The sequence below is a fragment of the Lagenorhynchus albirostris genome, chromosome X, assembly GCF_949774975.1.
Source record: "Lagenorhynchus albirostris chromosome X, mLagAlb1.1, whole genome shotgun sequence".
In the NCBI taxonomy this organism is placed as follows: domain Eukaryota; kingdom Metazoa; phylum Chordata; class Mammalia; order Artiodactyla; family Delphinidae; genus Lagenorhynchus; species Lagenorhynchus albirostris.
The window spans coordinates 120,217,494-120,231,300 of record NC_083116.1 but is presented as its reverse complement, the minus strand read 5'-3'; positions in this window follow the sequence as shown (position 1 = coordinate 120,231,300).

Below are 13,807 nucleotides of genomic sequence, written 5' to 3'. Positions count from 1 at the left end.
AGGTTTCAAAACCCCGAGAACATAATAACTGACTTAGAATTACAGCTGAATGTCATTTTTCTAACTTGCTAAGTGCAAAATCACAACCCCAATAGGTTTATCTTAAGAAGAAAATCTTGTCATGCATGTAAAAGCAAATTAAAAGTATAGAACACAATCCCTAACCCACCCCTGGGGTGGGGGGGTGGGGGGAAGCCCAATGCCTGTCCTCTCCTCAAGCCTAAGGGCACAGTGTGAACATTCCTAGAATGTGAATGCTACAATCTCTGCCTTAGATTCTAGCGTAAGAGTTACAGGAAATGTTTACAAGACATTGGCAAACCTATGTTTGCTATAGAATTTCTCTAAACATGCACTAAGGGATGTTTACAGAACTTACAAAAAAAGACAATAAAAATCTTTTGACTGGTTTTCCCTTCTGCCCTCTCATCCCCCCACCTCTGTACTTGCAGCCACAAGGGGCCTCTGAGTACACAAATCTGGTCATGCCACTTATCTATTTAGCATCATTTAGTGGCTTCCTATGCCTCTTAAAATGAAGGCCTGAATCTGCCCCCATGAATCCCAAGCCTCGATCTAGTTCAGCCCAGCCCTCCTTTTTGCTTTTATCTCTCACTTCTCTTCCCCTCACTCTCTACACTCCAGCTACAATGACCATAAAAGAGACACAGGGCCTTTGCACATGCTCCATACTGCTCAGGATACATTTACCGCCATGTTTCTCCTGATAATTGCTTACTCATCTTTCAGATATCAGCTCAAATGTCACATCTATTAGGAAACCTGCCCACATAAACTATGCTCTCTCAGACAAGATCAGACCCCTATTTTATATACTCTTATAGTCCTGTGTATCTTTCCTTCATAGAGCACTTATTACCGTGTGTATTTACATTTTTGTTTCTGTGATCATTTGATTCTTGGCCTCCCTCACCAGATGGTTGGGATTATGTCTGCTTTAATCACCATTATTCCCAGCACCTAGCACGATGAAATAATTTGGGGAAACACAGAGTGAAAGAGGAAGATGTGAGTCACATGGAGCAGAAGCAAATCATCTAGCCAAGCCCATTCTACATCTGCAAAGCCACAGAAACCAGCTAAATAAATGTTTATTTTTTTATGCCATCGAGATTCTGTGGATGTTTGTAACCCAGTATAGTCATGGCCACAGAGGACAAATACGCAGACATTTTCAGAATTTTTACTATACTCATGAGCATAGTAAATCCCCAGGAAGGAATTAAAATATATGGCATTCTCCACTTATTTGACCATGAACTCCTTTTTTTTTCCATAGACCATGTTATGGGACTACTTTTCTGAGAACATGATATGGGAAATGCTGTTATAAGGATTTTCCCAGCTCTAACATTAATTCTGTGATTAACAGAGACCGCATAACTGAGTTCTTGGGCTTAACCTCTGGTCCTTTTCTATTTGGATAGTTGTAGACGCATGTGAAACTAGAAGAAATAATACAGCGAGATCCCCTGTATACTTCACCCATTTTCCCCAATGTCAATATTTTGCAAAACTATAATTTAATATGATAACCAGGATATTGAAAGTGATACAGTCTACTGATCTCATTCAGATTTCCCGAGTTTTACTTATAGTCGCGTATGTGTATTAATTCTATACAACTGATCACAAATGTAGGTCCACCACCACAGTCAAGATGCAGAATAGTTCCAACAACACAAGTGCAAGGATCCCTTGCGTTGCCCTTTTATAACCACATCCAAAATTCAGTTAACTCAAAATGGATCACAGACCTAGATGTAAAACACGAAACTATTAAACTTCTAAAGACAACACAAGAGAAAATCTGGATGACCTTGGGTTTGGCAATGACTTTTTAGATACAGCACCAAGGGCATGATCCAACAAAGAAACAATTGATAAGCAGGACTTCATTCAAACTACAAATTTCTGCTCTGCGAAAGACACTTTAAGAGAATGAGAAGACAAGCTATAGACTGGGAGAAAATATTTGCTGAAGACACATCTGATAAAGAACTGCTCTCCAAAATATACAAAGAAGTCTTAAAACTCCGCTATAAGAAAACTAACAACCCAGTTTAAAAATGGGCCAGAGACCTTAACAGACACTCACTAAAGCAGACAGACAAATGTCAAATAAGCATATGAAAAGATGCCCCACATCATATGTCATCAGGAAAATGCAAATTAAAACAGCAACAAAATACTACTACACAGCTATCAGAATGGCCAAAATCCAGAAAGTGACAACATCAAATGCCGGCAAAGATGTGGAAAAACAGGAACTCTCATTCGCTGCTGGTGAGAATGCAAAATGATACAGCCGCTTTGGAAGACAGTTCAGCAGTTGCTTAGAAAACCGAACATACTCTTAGCATATGATCCAGCAATCACGCTCTTTGGTATTTAGCCAAAGGAGTTGAAAACTTATGTCCACACAAAATCCTATAAACATGGATGTTTACAGCAGCTTTATCCATAACTGCCAAAACTTGGAAGCAACCACAATGTCCTTCAAGGGTTGAACGGACAAATTAACGGTGGTACGTACGGACAATGGAATATTATTCAGTGCTGAAAAGAAATGAGCCATCAAGCCATGAAGAAACACGGTAGAAACTTAAATGCATATTAATAAGTGAAAGAAACCAATCTGAAAAGGCTGCATATGGTTTAATTCCAACTATACGACACTGTGGTAAAGGCAAAGCTATGGAGATAGTAAAAAGATCAGTGGTTGCCAGGAGTTGGGGGAAGGGAAGGGTGAATCAGCAGAGCACAGGGGATTTTCAGGGCAGTAAAACTACTCTATATGATACTATAGTGGTGGATACGTGTCATTATACATTTGTCCAAACCCACAGAAACGCAGTCTATCTCTCCCTTCCTCTCTCTCTCCTACCATAGGATACCTGTGGTCTCTCAGCACTGCTTCTCTGTGCTCATGTATTTTATTCTTTTCTTAGTTATCTTTGTTTCTTTATGCTTAGGGCTACCCCTTCACAAACCCTAAATTTCCATATCTTCAGTTCAAGCCAGACACGGAGGATTCCTATCATTCTCTGAATCCTGATTCTCAAATCCTACGACAGAGAATCTGCTTGCCCTAGCTTGGAGCATATGCTGTCCTCTAATAGTCAGCAGTGGCCAGTGGCTGGCAGTGACAATAAGGGACTTGTCACATAGAACTGATGTGGCTGTCTCCCTCGTGGGGTGGATATTCACCGGGCAGGTCAAATCGACCATAAGCCGTCTCCTAATTGGGTCATTTTATGGCATTTTGTTAAAACATGATTATCTCTCCTCTAGTGGATTTAAATGTTGAATTTCAAGTTGAAATGAGGATGTATTTGTGTTACAGCTTAAAGTGATGAAATCCACATAGATACGTTATACTGACATTACTCTTAGAATCTACCTGTATCCAATTTGGGCCTTTGGGAGGGTGGCAACAACAAAGCAGAACGAGGTTAGGACAGCCCCACAATCTATCCCAACCCTCGATATTATTGCCAATACATCTTTGGCCCACACATTTTGGGACATCTTTGGATAAGGATGGGGTATTTCAGTTTAGCGCACACCTCGCTTAACGATTTGTAAAAGACAAGAAACAGCTGGAGAAGGGCATCCAGAAACATTTGCTTCCTATTGCCTAAGCTTTTAACCATGTATGAGTTCCCCAAATAAATAGATTTAATAATAATAATAACAATACATAGTTATAGTTTTTCCTGAAGACTAAATGAGATGACACATGTAAAACACTTAGATCAATGCCTGGCACTGAGTAAGAATTCCATAAATGTTAGCTATCATGTGGAAACTTAGCACCATCAGTCACCGAGTGGAGCAGCTGAAGTTTTCAAGGAGCAAACTGGACTGGACTTGGAAGGGGTCAGTAAAGAGCCACACTGACTTGTATTGCTGTGCAGTGTGGTTTGGTCATAGGTAGAAGTGGTCTCACTGAAGAAGTGACAGGCTTCCATATATGTGGCTATGTTAAACATATATTTAAGGACCAGTCATTGGCTTCCTTTACATCATAAAAAGGAAACAAAGATATTGAGAACTGACCACGAATCCAAACTCCAAAATAAAATAAAATGAATGTCAGTAAAATTCCTGGGCCTCTTCATTTTCTTTCCTAATAAATGGATGAAAACATTTTTAGAGAGCGCTGCCAATTTTTAAAATTTGGTCTATTAGCATGTTGGTAAAAGTGTTCTTTCTTATTCACTTTAATTTTCAGGTTGTATTTTTGGCCCTAATTTATATATTCTGACAAGAGAAATCTGTATCTGATTAAGTAATTTTAATTTGATGGGACCCTAGGGAAGAAGACACCGCATGTGAATGGTATTTTTTTCAGAGTGTAGTTATCAGTGTTTACCTAAAAAAGAAATGAGAAAATCAATCTTTTCTCCACAAGTAAATGGAAATAGATTCTGGTTGTATAATGAGGGTCAGGCAAAAGGCTTTTGGGTATAGATGTAGGTACTGTTAGTTAAAATTGAGTCTTGCTTTTCATTGTTTGCTATTTGGGGAGCTCAATAATAGCCCAATTATATCCCAAAGGGAGAGTCACAGCCAATTTCATTCCAGTTGGATATGCTAAGTTCACTGCTGACTTTTAAAAAGAAAGGCTCTGGATTCTTTTCTTGTCCGTTCAGTTACCCAAAATAATTACATCATTTCCTCATTGTTACGGTTATACTATAGTTCCTGGGATAATAATCACTAAAACAAACCAAAAAATGAAAAACAAAATCCCAAAGTGGTGGGAAAACTCTACTTAACTCATAAGCCCACAGAAGGTTTAAGCCAGGCTCTCTCTGAAAAAAGAGGTCAATATCTCCCTTCTTCAATGAATCTAGGAATTTGCAAAACTGTTAGGAGGGCCTAAAGTTAGGGTAATGCAGCCCTGAAACAATCTCTCAGAACAGTGAATAAAGTATGGCAGATGGTGTCATTGGTACACAATAGCCATCCCAACCCTCTTCTCCCTTGCCACTTTCTATTAAAGAGGTTAAAAAAAAATACTGACATTCTTGGTCTCTCCTATAGCTACAGGTGTCCATGTGACACAGTTCCAGTCAGCTGGATGGAAGAGGAAGTCTGCTGGGAACTTCCGGAGAGGATCTTTTTTCCTTATAAAGGGACAAATGTGCAAAGAGTACTCTCTGGTACAGCTCCTTCACTCTTGTTACTGCCTTGAATGTGGACATGGGATGCTCTGATGCCTAGGAACTGCAGCAGCCATCTCGTGACCTAAGGCAGAAAAGCCAGCAGGCTGACGATGACAGAACAGCATGATAGACCTTGCATCTTTGAAGGTTTCAGCAAGCCATCACATCAAGCCTGGAACCACCAAACTTCTTGTTGTATAATATAGCTGAATTTCCTTATTGTTTAAACTACTGTTAGCTGTGAATTCTCTTACTATAGCCAAAAGTACTCCTAGCTGATACAAAGGGGATAGAACTAAGACCTTGTAATATACTAGCCCTGGTTATATTCAGAGACGAGGAGACTACAGTAATGCCTTTCAATCCCTTGTGCATAAAATTAAAGAAGAAGAAATAATTTTATCTGTTCATAAAAGTGGGGGAGAGTATATTCTACAGAAGCTCTGCTGAGCTCTAAGAATGAGTAATAATCCTGAAACATACTGGAAGCAGTATTAGCACGATGCTTATAACAGATTGCATCATGGGCCCCAATCACCCTACTATATCCTCATCTTACACCCTGTGTCTTTGTAGTAACCCTCACCTCCTTCCCCAGCCCTTGACATCAGGCTTTACAGAAAATGCATCCTGTGTCATTAATTATTCTTCTATAATTTTTATTAGCTGCATACTATTGAGTTTAATACATATGACAATTACTTCATCCCTCTCATTGGCTATCTAAGGTATTTTAAAGTTTTAGATATAATTTAAAGAACCTATATAGAACACCTTGAGCATTATATGGCTAAATATTTGTGAAGATTAATAATTATTTCCTCAGGAAAAAGCCCTGGAAATTGAATTGTTAGGTCAACATATATAAATGTTTAACAAATTTCCCATACACAAAAGTTGCATTAATTTTCACTCTCACCAGCAGTGTATGAAAATACCTTATTCCACACTGTCCTCACCACTGAAAATTACTAATCCTTTCAATCTTTTCCAATCTGATGGGTGAAAAATAGTATCTTTCCATAGATGCAATTTGCTTTTTTTAAAATTTGGCAAAGGTGACCTTTTAAAATAGAGGTACATCTTTTTGGTGACTTTCTTATTCATGTCTTTTGTCCTAATTTTCATTAAAATTGTATTGGTAGTGTTCTTTATATGTTAATACTATTAATCCCTCTATTATACATGTTGCAAATTTGTTTCCTAATTGATCAAATGCTTTAAAAATTTGCTTTAGCATTTCTTCACAAAGCAAAGGTTTCTTTTAAATTTCTTTTTCTTTATGAAGTTAAATTAATCTATGTTTTAAAATTTTATAGCTTCTATCTTTGCTTTCATAGATAAAAATGCAACAGAACCTGTAATTTTTTTTATGTCTTACGTAGAATAGCAGAGTGAAACTTCTCATGTAATAAACAAGTCAAAGAAGGAAAAACAAAGTATTACATGTACCTTAAATGTTGTGCACAATTCTAGATACTTTCTTATTCTTTAACATATTTAACCCTTACACTTTAGAGTGTGCTATGATTGGCCCCTTTTTACAGATAAGAAAACTGGGGCTCAGGAAAAACATATGTATTCATCTTATAGGATCTGGAAATGAATTTTCTATTTTATATTATCCTAGAAATTTAAATCCGTTTCTTAATTTTTTTTTTTTTTTTTTTTTTGCAGTACGCGGGCCTCTCACTGTTGTGGCCTCTCCCGTTGCGGAGCACAGGCTCCGGACGCACAGGCTCAGCGGCCATGGCTCACGGGCCCAGCCGCTCCGCGGCATGTGGGATCTTCCCGGACCAGGGCACGAACCCGTGTCCCCTGCATCAGCAGGCGGACTCTCAACCACTGCGCCACCAGGGAAGCCCCTGTTTCTTAATTTTGATGGCACTTTTCCAGTCATATTTATTTGATAACATGGGTTTGATCACAGATCTGAGCCCAGCTATAAAGTTATCTCTTAGAACGAAGCTGGTCTCCTGGACTTCTAAGGGAGCTGAAGAACACAATAACACAAAAACAGCAGAATACACCTTCTTTTCAAGAGCACATGGAACATTCTCCAGGATAGATCACATGCTGGGCCACAAAGCAAGTCTTGGTAAGTTTAAGAAAACTGAAATTTTATCAAGCATCTTTTCCAACCACAGTGCTATGATATTAGAAATCAACTACAGGAAAAATTGCAAAAAAACACAATAACAGAATCTTCCCATCTATGGAGAAGTTACCTCAGTGCTTAACATAAATGCACATTCTTAGGGATGGGCAGCAAAACTCCAGGTATCTCTAATTGCAACATCAATGTCTACCACTGAGATGGAGAGAACTGGGTTTAAATGCATTTCTTCTATGAAGTCAGGACAGAATAACACTCTAGGGAAACCCCAGAAGAAAACATCTGGTATTTCAAAGTTTGTCCTCTGCTGAGTTCATCTATAAAGAGCAACCTGGAAGCAAAGTGCCTACCTTAACCAAGAAGTCAACGTTTATACCACGTGATGGAGCCCCTCTGCCCTCAGTAGTCCTGGGATGCCAGGGCCTCAGTCAACGGCAAAATAGTCAACAGGTTCTGCACAGCTGCTCAGTGTGAAAGGTTGTGCTGATGAGGAAAGCTGCTAAGTGTCAAAGTGGCAAGTGCAAGGAAGGCGTGTGTTCTCTGAAAAGCAAAGCCTTTGGAATTTCCTGGACTGACTGAGCCTGCATTTTGAGCAGTGTAACTGTGCCCAAATCTCAGAACTCTAGTTTCACAGAATCTTAGGCTTGGCAGATCCCTTAAAAAGTAATGTAAGCAGATTAACGTTTGCTTGGCACTTGGGCTGGGTAACTAGGACTGACTGCATATGGGCATGGGGGATACTTTGGAGGTGATGAAAATGTTCTAAAACTGAATTGTGGTGGTAGTTGCTCCATTCTATAAATTTGCTAAAAATTCAAAGAAGACACACAGATGGCCAACAGGCACATGAAAAGATGGTCAATATTGCTAATGATTAGAGAAATGCAAATCAAACCTACAATGACGTTATTGCCTCACACCAGTCAGAAGGGTCATCATCAAAAGTCTACGAACAGTAAATGCTGGAGAGGGTGTGGAGGAAAGGGAACCCTCCTCCACTGTTGGTGGGAATGTAAATTGATACAGCCACTGTGGAGAACAGTATGGAGGTTCCTTAAAAAACTAAAAATAGAGTTACCATATGATCCAGCAACCCCACTCCTGGGCATATATCCAGAAAAGAGGAAAACTCTAATTTGAAAACATACATGCACCTCAATGTTCACAGCAGCACTATTCACAATAGCTAAGACATGGAAGCAACCTAAATGTTCGTTGACAGATGAATGGAAAAAGAAGGTGTGGTATACATATATACAATGGAATAATACTCAGCTGTAAAAGGAATGAAATAATGCCATTTGCAGCAACATGGATGGACCTAGAGATTACCATACTAAGTGAAGTAACTCAGACAGAGGAGGACAAATCTCATATGATATCACTTATATGTGGAATCTAAAAAAATGATACAAACGAACTTTTTTACAAAACAAAAATAGACTCACAGACATAGAAAACAAACTTATGGTTACCAAAGGGGAAAGTGGGGAGGGATAAATTAGGAGCTTGGGATTAACAGATACACATGACTATATATAAAATAGACAACTAACAAGGACCTACTGTATAGCACAGAGAACTATATTCAATATCTTGTAATAACCTATAGTGAAAACGAATTTGAAAAAGAATGTATAAAACTGAATCACTGTGTAGTATCCAGAAACTAACACAACATTGTAAAACAACTATACTTCAATTAAAAAAAAGAAAGAAAAATGGCCGGGAGGTACTCAGCAAGTGATAATGATTATTAACAGAACTAGTTAAAGGCAGTCTAGATGTTAGCTCAAAGTTATGAAATTTCTCTACAGCCCCTCTTATTGCCTACCATGTTAATCATGGTAGGTTAAGCTATACACCAGTAATAAAATAACCCTAAAATCTCAGTGGTCTATTGCAAAAAAAGTTTACTTTTTGCGGTTATCACATTCTGATGATGGCTGCGGGGGGCACTCTCTTTGTTGGTTCTTGTCAGAGAAAAGGGGACTGAGTGGAAGATTACATAGCAAGATTTACATCCAAGCCAGTAAGTAATATGCATCCTTATGCCTACATCCCATTGGCCAGAACCTAGTCAGATGTTTTCCAGAGAGCTCTAAGGAAGGCTGTGTACCGAGAAAGTGAAACAGGATTTGGTTAAGAGAGCATTTTCTCTGCCACAGTTCATACACCTACTACTAGAAACTCATGAGTTTTTGTTTTGGCTCAGTAACATCACCTTGTTTTTCTACCTTGTTTGCATCTGTTCTATTCAAATGCGACACTTACAGATACGCCTCAACGTCCTTCAATATTGAGAATGTTCTTTCAGTCAACAACCACGTGTCTGTCCCTATAAACTTGGCGTATGGTCTCTGCCCCTTTTCATACTGGAAGGTGTAATTTATTCCAGTTCAGTCTTTATTGACTGATTCTTCTGGTGCTGGTTACAGGATACACAACCGCCCACATTCCCCACTTAGCAGCCTGCACGCTGCCAAATGTCCCATTTTTCTGTCACTCTGAGTCACTTCACTGCTGTTCACATTCATTGGTCCTACTGTTATTTCAAAATTCAAAATCTAATTCCACTTCTATGTTTATTCCCAACAGAAATGTATATATAGTCACGAAAAGATGTCTCTGAGCATGTTCATGGAATACTATTTGTAATCAGCAAAAACTGGAAGCCACGCAAAGGCCCATCAACGCTAGAACGGATAAGTTGTGGAAGACTCACACGATGGAACACTATATGGCAATGAGAATAACGGATCCACAACTACGTGCAACAATATGGAGGAATCTTACCCACACGATGTTGAACAGAAGAAGCCAGAAAGAAAAAAAGAGGACATATTGTGTGATTCCATTTATATGAAGTTCAAAAACATGCAAAGCTAGTCTGTGGTTTGAGAAGTCAAGAGAACGGTTGCCTTTGAGTTGTTACTTCTGTGGGTTGCAAGGTGGAGGCTGCTGGCTGCTGGTAATGTTCTGTTTTCTTCAGCTGGGTGCCAGTTACATGGAAATTTGTTCAAATTCGTTTTCAGCTGTACAGTTAGGATTTGTGTAGTTTTACGCATGTACGCTATGTTTCAGTAAGTAATTTTGAAAGAAAAAAAAAGCTCAGCATCTATGCTACCCTGCTTAACATTTTTCTTCAATAAGTTCTCACCATATGCTCCTTAAGGGCAAGGATTCTGTTTTATTCATCTTCCTCTCCCAAGCACATAGTACATATCTAATGAATTTTCATAAAACTGAACATAAAATTGGTCCATTCTGCTTGGGTCAGCCCATCATAGCTCACTACTGCAAAAAAAAATCAATTAGATTCAGTTTTACTTAATTCAATATCTAATTGTTATGCTGTCAGATAACTTACAACCTAGCAAAGAACTATACAGTAAAAATAATGTCATAATAATATCGTAACAATAGCTGACTTAGTTGAGCGCTGGCTTAATGCCAGGCACTGAATTTAAAACTTATAAAAATTATGTAAATTGTATTTTAATTCTCATTTTATAGTTGAGGAAACTGAGGCACACAAATTCTCAGCCCAAGGTCCTTGATTAAAACAGAGTGAGTGGAATTCCAGAACTCCTTTTTATCACTACCTATATTAGTTTTCTATTGTTGTATAATAAATTACCACAAAGTTGGTGGCTTCGAACAACATGCATTAATTATTTTGCAATTTCCATGGCTCATGAGGCTAGGCACGGCCTAGCTGGGTCCTCTGGAGTCTTCAAAGGATGCAATCAAGGTGTTAGCCAGGCTACATTCCTACCTGGAGGCTTGACTGGGAAAGGAAATATCCAAGATCTTTCACATTGTTAGAATTCACTTCCTTGCTGTCATATGACTGAGGTCCCCATTTTCTTGCTAGCTGTTAGCCGGGGACCACGCTCAGCTCCTCAAGGCTGCTCTCAGGTCGTTGCCACATGGTCACCTCCTCACCTCCAAAGGCCCTCTCACAACATGCCAGTTCACTTGCTCAAGGCCAGCAGTAGAACCTCTCTGACCTCTAGACCCTCTTTTTTTTTTTTTTTTTTTTTTTTGGCGGTACGCGGGCCTCTCACTGTTGTGTCCTCTCCCGTTGCAGAGCACAGGCTCCGGACGCGCAGGCTCAGCGGCCATGGCTCACGGGCCCAGCCGCTCCGCGGCATGTGGGATCTTCCCGGACCGGGACACGAACCCGTGTCCCCTGCATCGGCAGGCGGACTCTCAACCACTGCGCCACCAGGGAAGCCCTAGACCCTCTTTTAAAGGGCTCACCTGATTAGCTCAGGCCCACTCAGGATAATGATCCTTGTAATTAATTCGAAGTTAACTGAGTAGGGGCCTTACCTTAGTTACATGCACAAAATCTCTCTACCTTTGCCATGCGATGTAAGCTAATCGTGGAAGTGACAGACCATGATATTCACAAGTCTCTCCCATTCTCAAGAAGGGGGGCGGGGTGGTGGTTATACAGGACATGTACACCAGGTTCCAGAAATCTTGGGGGCCATTTTAGAATTCTGTGTACCATGCCACCCTATTTAAGTACAAGCATGTTGCATGTTAGGAAAGAAGATGTTGGAGTATCCAATACTAATTCATCCTGGAATCACCTCATCACATCCCATGGCGAGAGTTTGGTAATGAGGGCATGGAGGTCAAGAGAGAGTCTCTGTTCTGGAATGATACCATTGCCCAGTTGGCCCTCGTATGTCCACTGTGTAGCAAGGGAGACACGGGTGAAAATGCAGAAGTGGGTCATGGCATCTGCTCTTAAGTTCTCCCCATCTTTTATATCCGCCCCCCGCTCAGGGCTAAAGCAACATTCTGGGAATCTGGAAGTGTGTTTAGAAACAGGTGGAACAGATGCAGTCAATGCCCTGCTCTATATCCCTAAGTGCTGCCGCTGAGGGAGCGAGTTCCTGGCTGGCTGACAAGTTCTCTCCTTGAGCACTTGCATCTCACTTCTACGTGTGAGCACTTTCTCTGACAGTAGAGGAGCTCACTCAGCCACGAGTGCCTAACAAAGATGCTCAGGGGAGCTAGTGGTCCCAGGGAAAACCCTACAAGGAATGGAGCTGGTGAATAAACGCTCTGCCTTATCATCCAATGAGACCATTGTGAGGTGTGTTCCACACAGTTCCTCAGAAGGCCCCAATGGTGTTGAGTCCGAGTTGCTCCCTCGGCAGTAACCCGGCCATTAGCTCACCCCGTATTGGCTCTTCTTTCTGCCCAGGGTCGTATCCCCCTTTCTTCACTCATACTTTCTGGGACTACCTCCCAAATAACTGCCAACGCCCAAGCCTTTGTCTGCCCTGGGGGATGGGGAGAAAAACTGAGACACCCCTTCCCTCCCTCATGCCGCGTATTTAAATAATACCCAACCTCCTAAGTTCCATCCCTAACACTTTCCCACCATTTAGGCCTGCACTGTTCATTGCTAGAAAGAATGCACTCAACTTCCAATCTCTCTCTCTCTCTCCCTCCCTCCCTCTCCCTCCCTCCCCTCCCCCTCCCTCCCCCTCCCCCTCCCCCTCTCTCTCTCCCCTCCCCCTCCCCTCCCCTCCCCTCCCCCTCCCCCTCTCCCTCTCTCTCTCTCTCTCCCCCTCTTGGTTCTTTGCATCCATCCTGCCTTTGGTTGCCAGTAGGCTCTTTCTAAAATGCAAAATTGATTTTGTCAGTTTCCTTGCCCACAATTCTGAAAGAGCTCTTCTTTGTCTAATACTTAGAATCTAAATGCCTTAGAGAAATATACAAAGTGACTCATCCATTTATTCAGTGAGTAGTTACTGAGTATCTCTTTGCTGCCAGACACTCTGCAAAATGCTGGTGATGAAAGAGGCAAACATGGTTCTCCCATCATGGAGCTTATAGAGTTTCAGACAATAGACATTAAACAACCACCCATACAAGTAAATACGTAAGGACCATGGTAAGAAGTGGTTTGAAGGACAAGGTTTGAAGGCCCATACAGTAGCCACAGGGCCCATATGACTCTTTAAACCAATTAAAATTAAAAATTCAGTCCTTCGGTCTCACTAGCCACATTTCAAGCGCTCATTAGTCACATGTGGTGTATTGAGTGGTATATATATAGAACATTTCCATCATCACAGAAAGTTCTACTGGACAGTGCTACTAAAGGCCTATCTGAACAGGCGACCTCATCAAGACTTGGAGGTGGGGAGACCTGTGCCTTTTATTAGAGCTGAGTATCGAAGGACTGCAGGAACTGGCCAGGTTTGGGGGGATGAGGGGAGAAGCAGGCAGCGAGGAGCCCGGAGAATCCACAGAACGGATGGAGCCTGATGACTGAGGGGCAGCGTGGAAATACAGACAAAGGCTGGAGAGCAAGCTGGGAGCCAGGTAGGAAGGGTCTGTGTGGGCCAGGCCAAGGATTTTGAACTGTTTCCTAAGAGCAACATGAAGACATGTCCCCATTCTAAAGCATGGCCAGGTTCTTGTTTCTAAAAGGCCACTTACTCTATGTGCCTATGGGGGAATG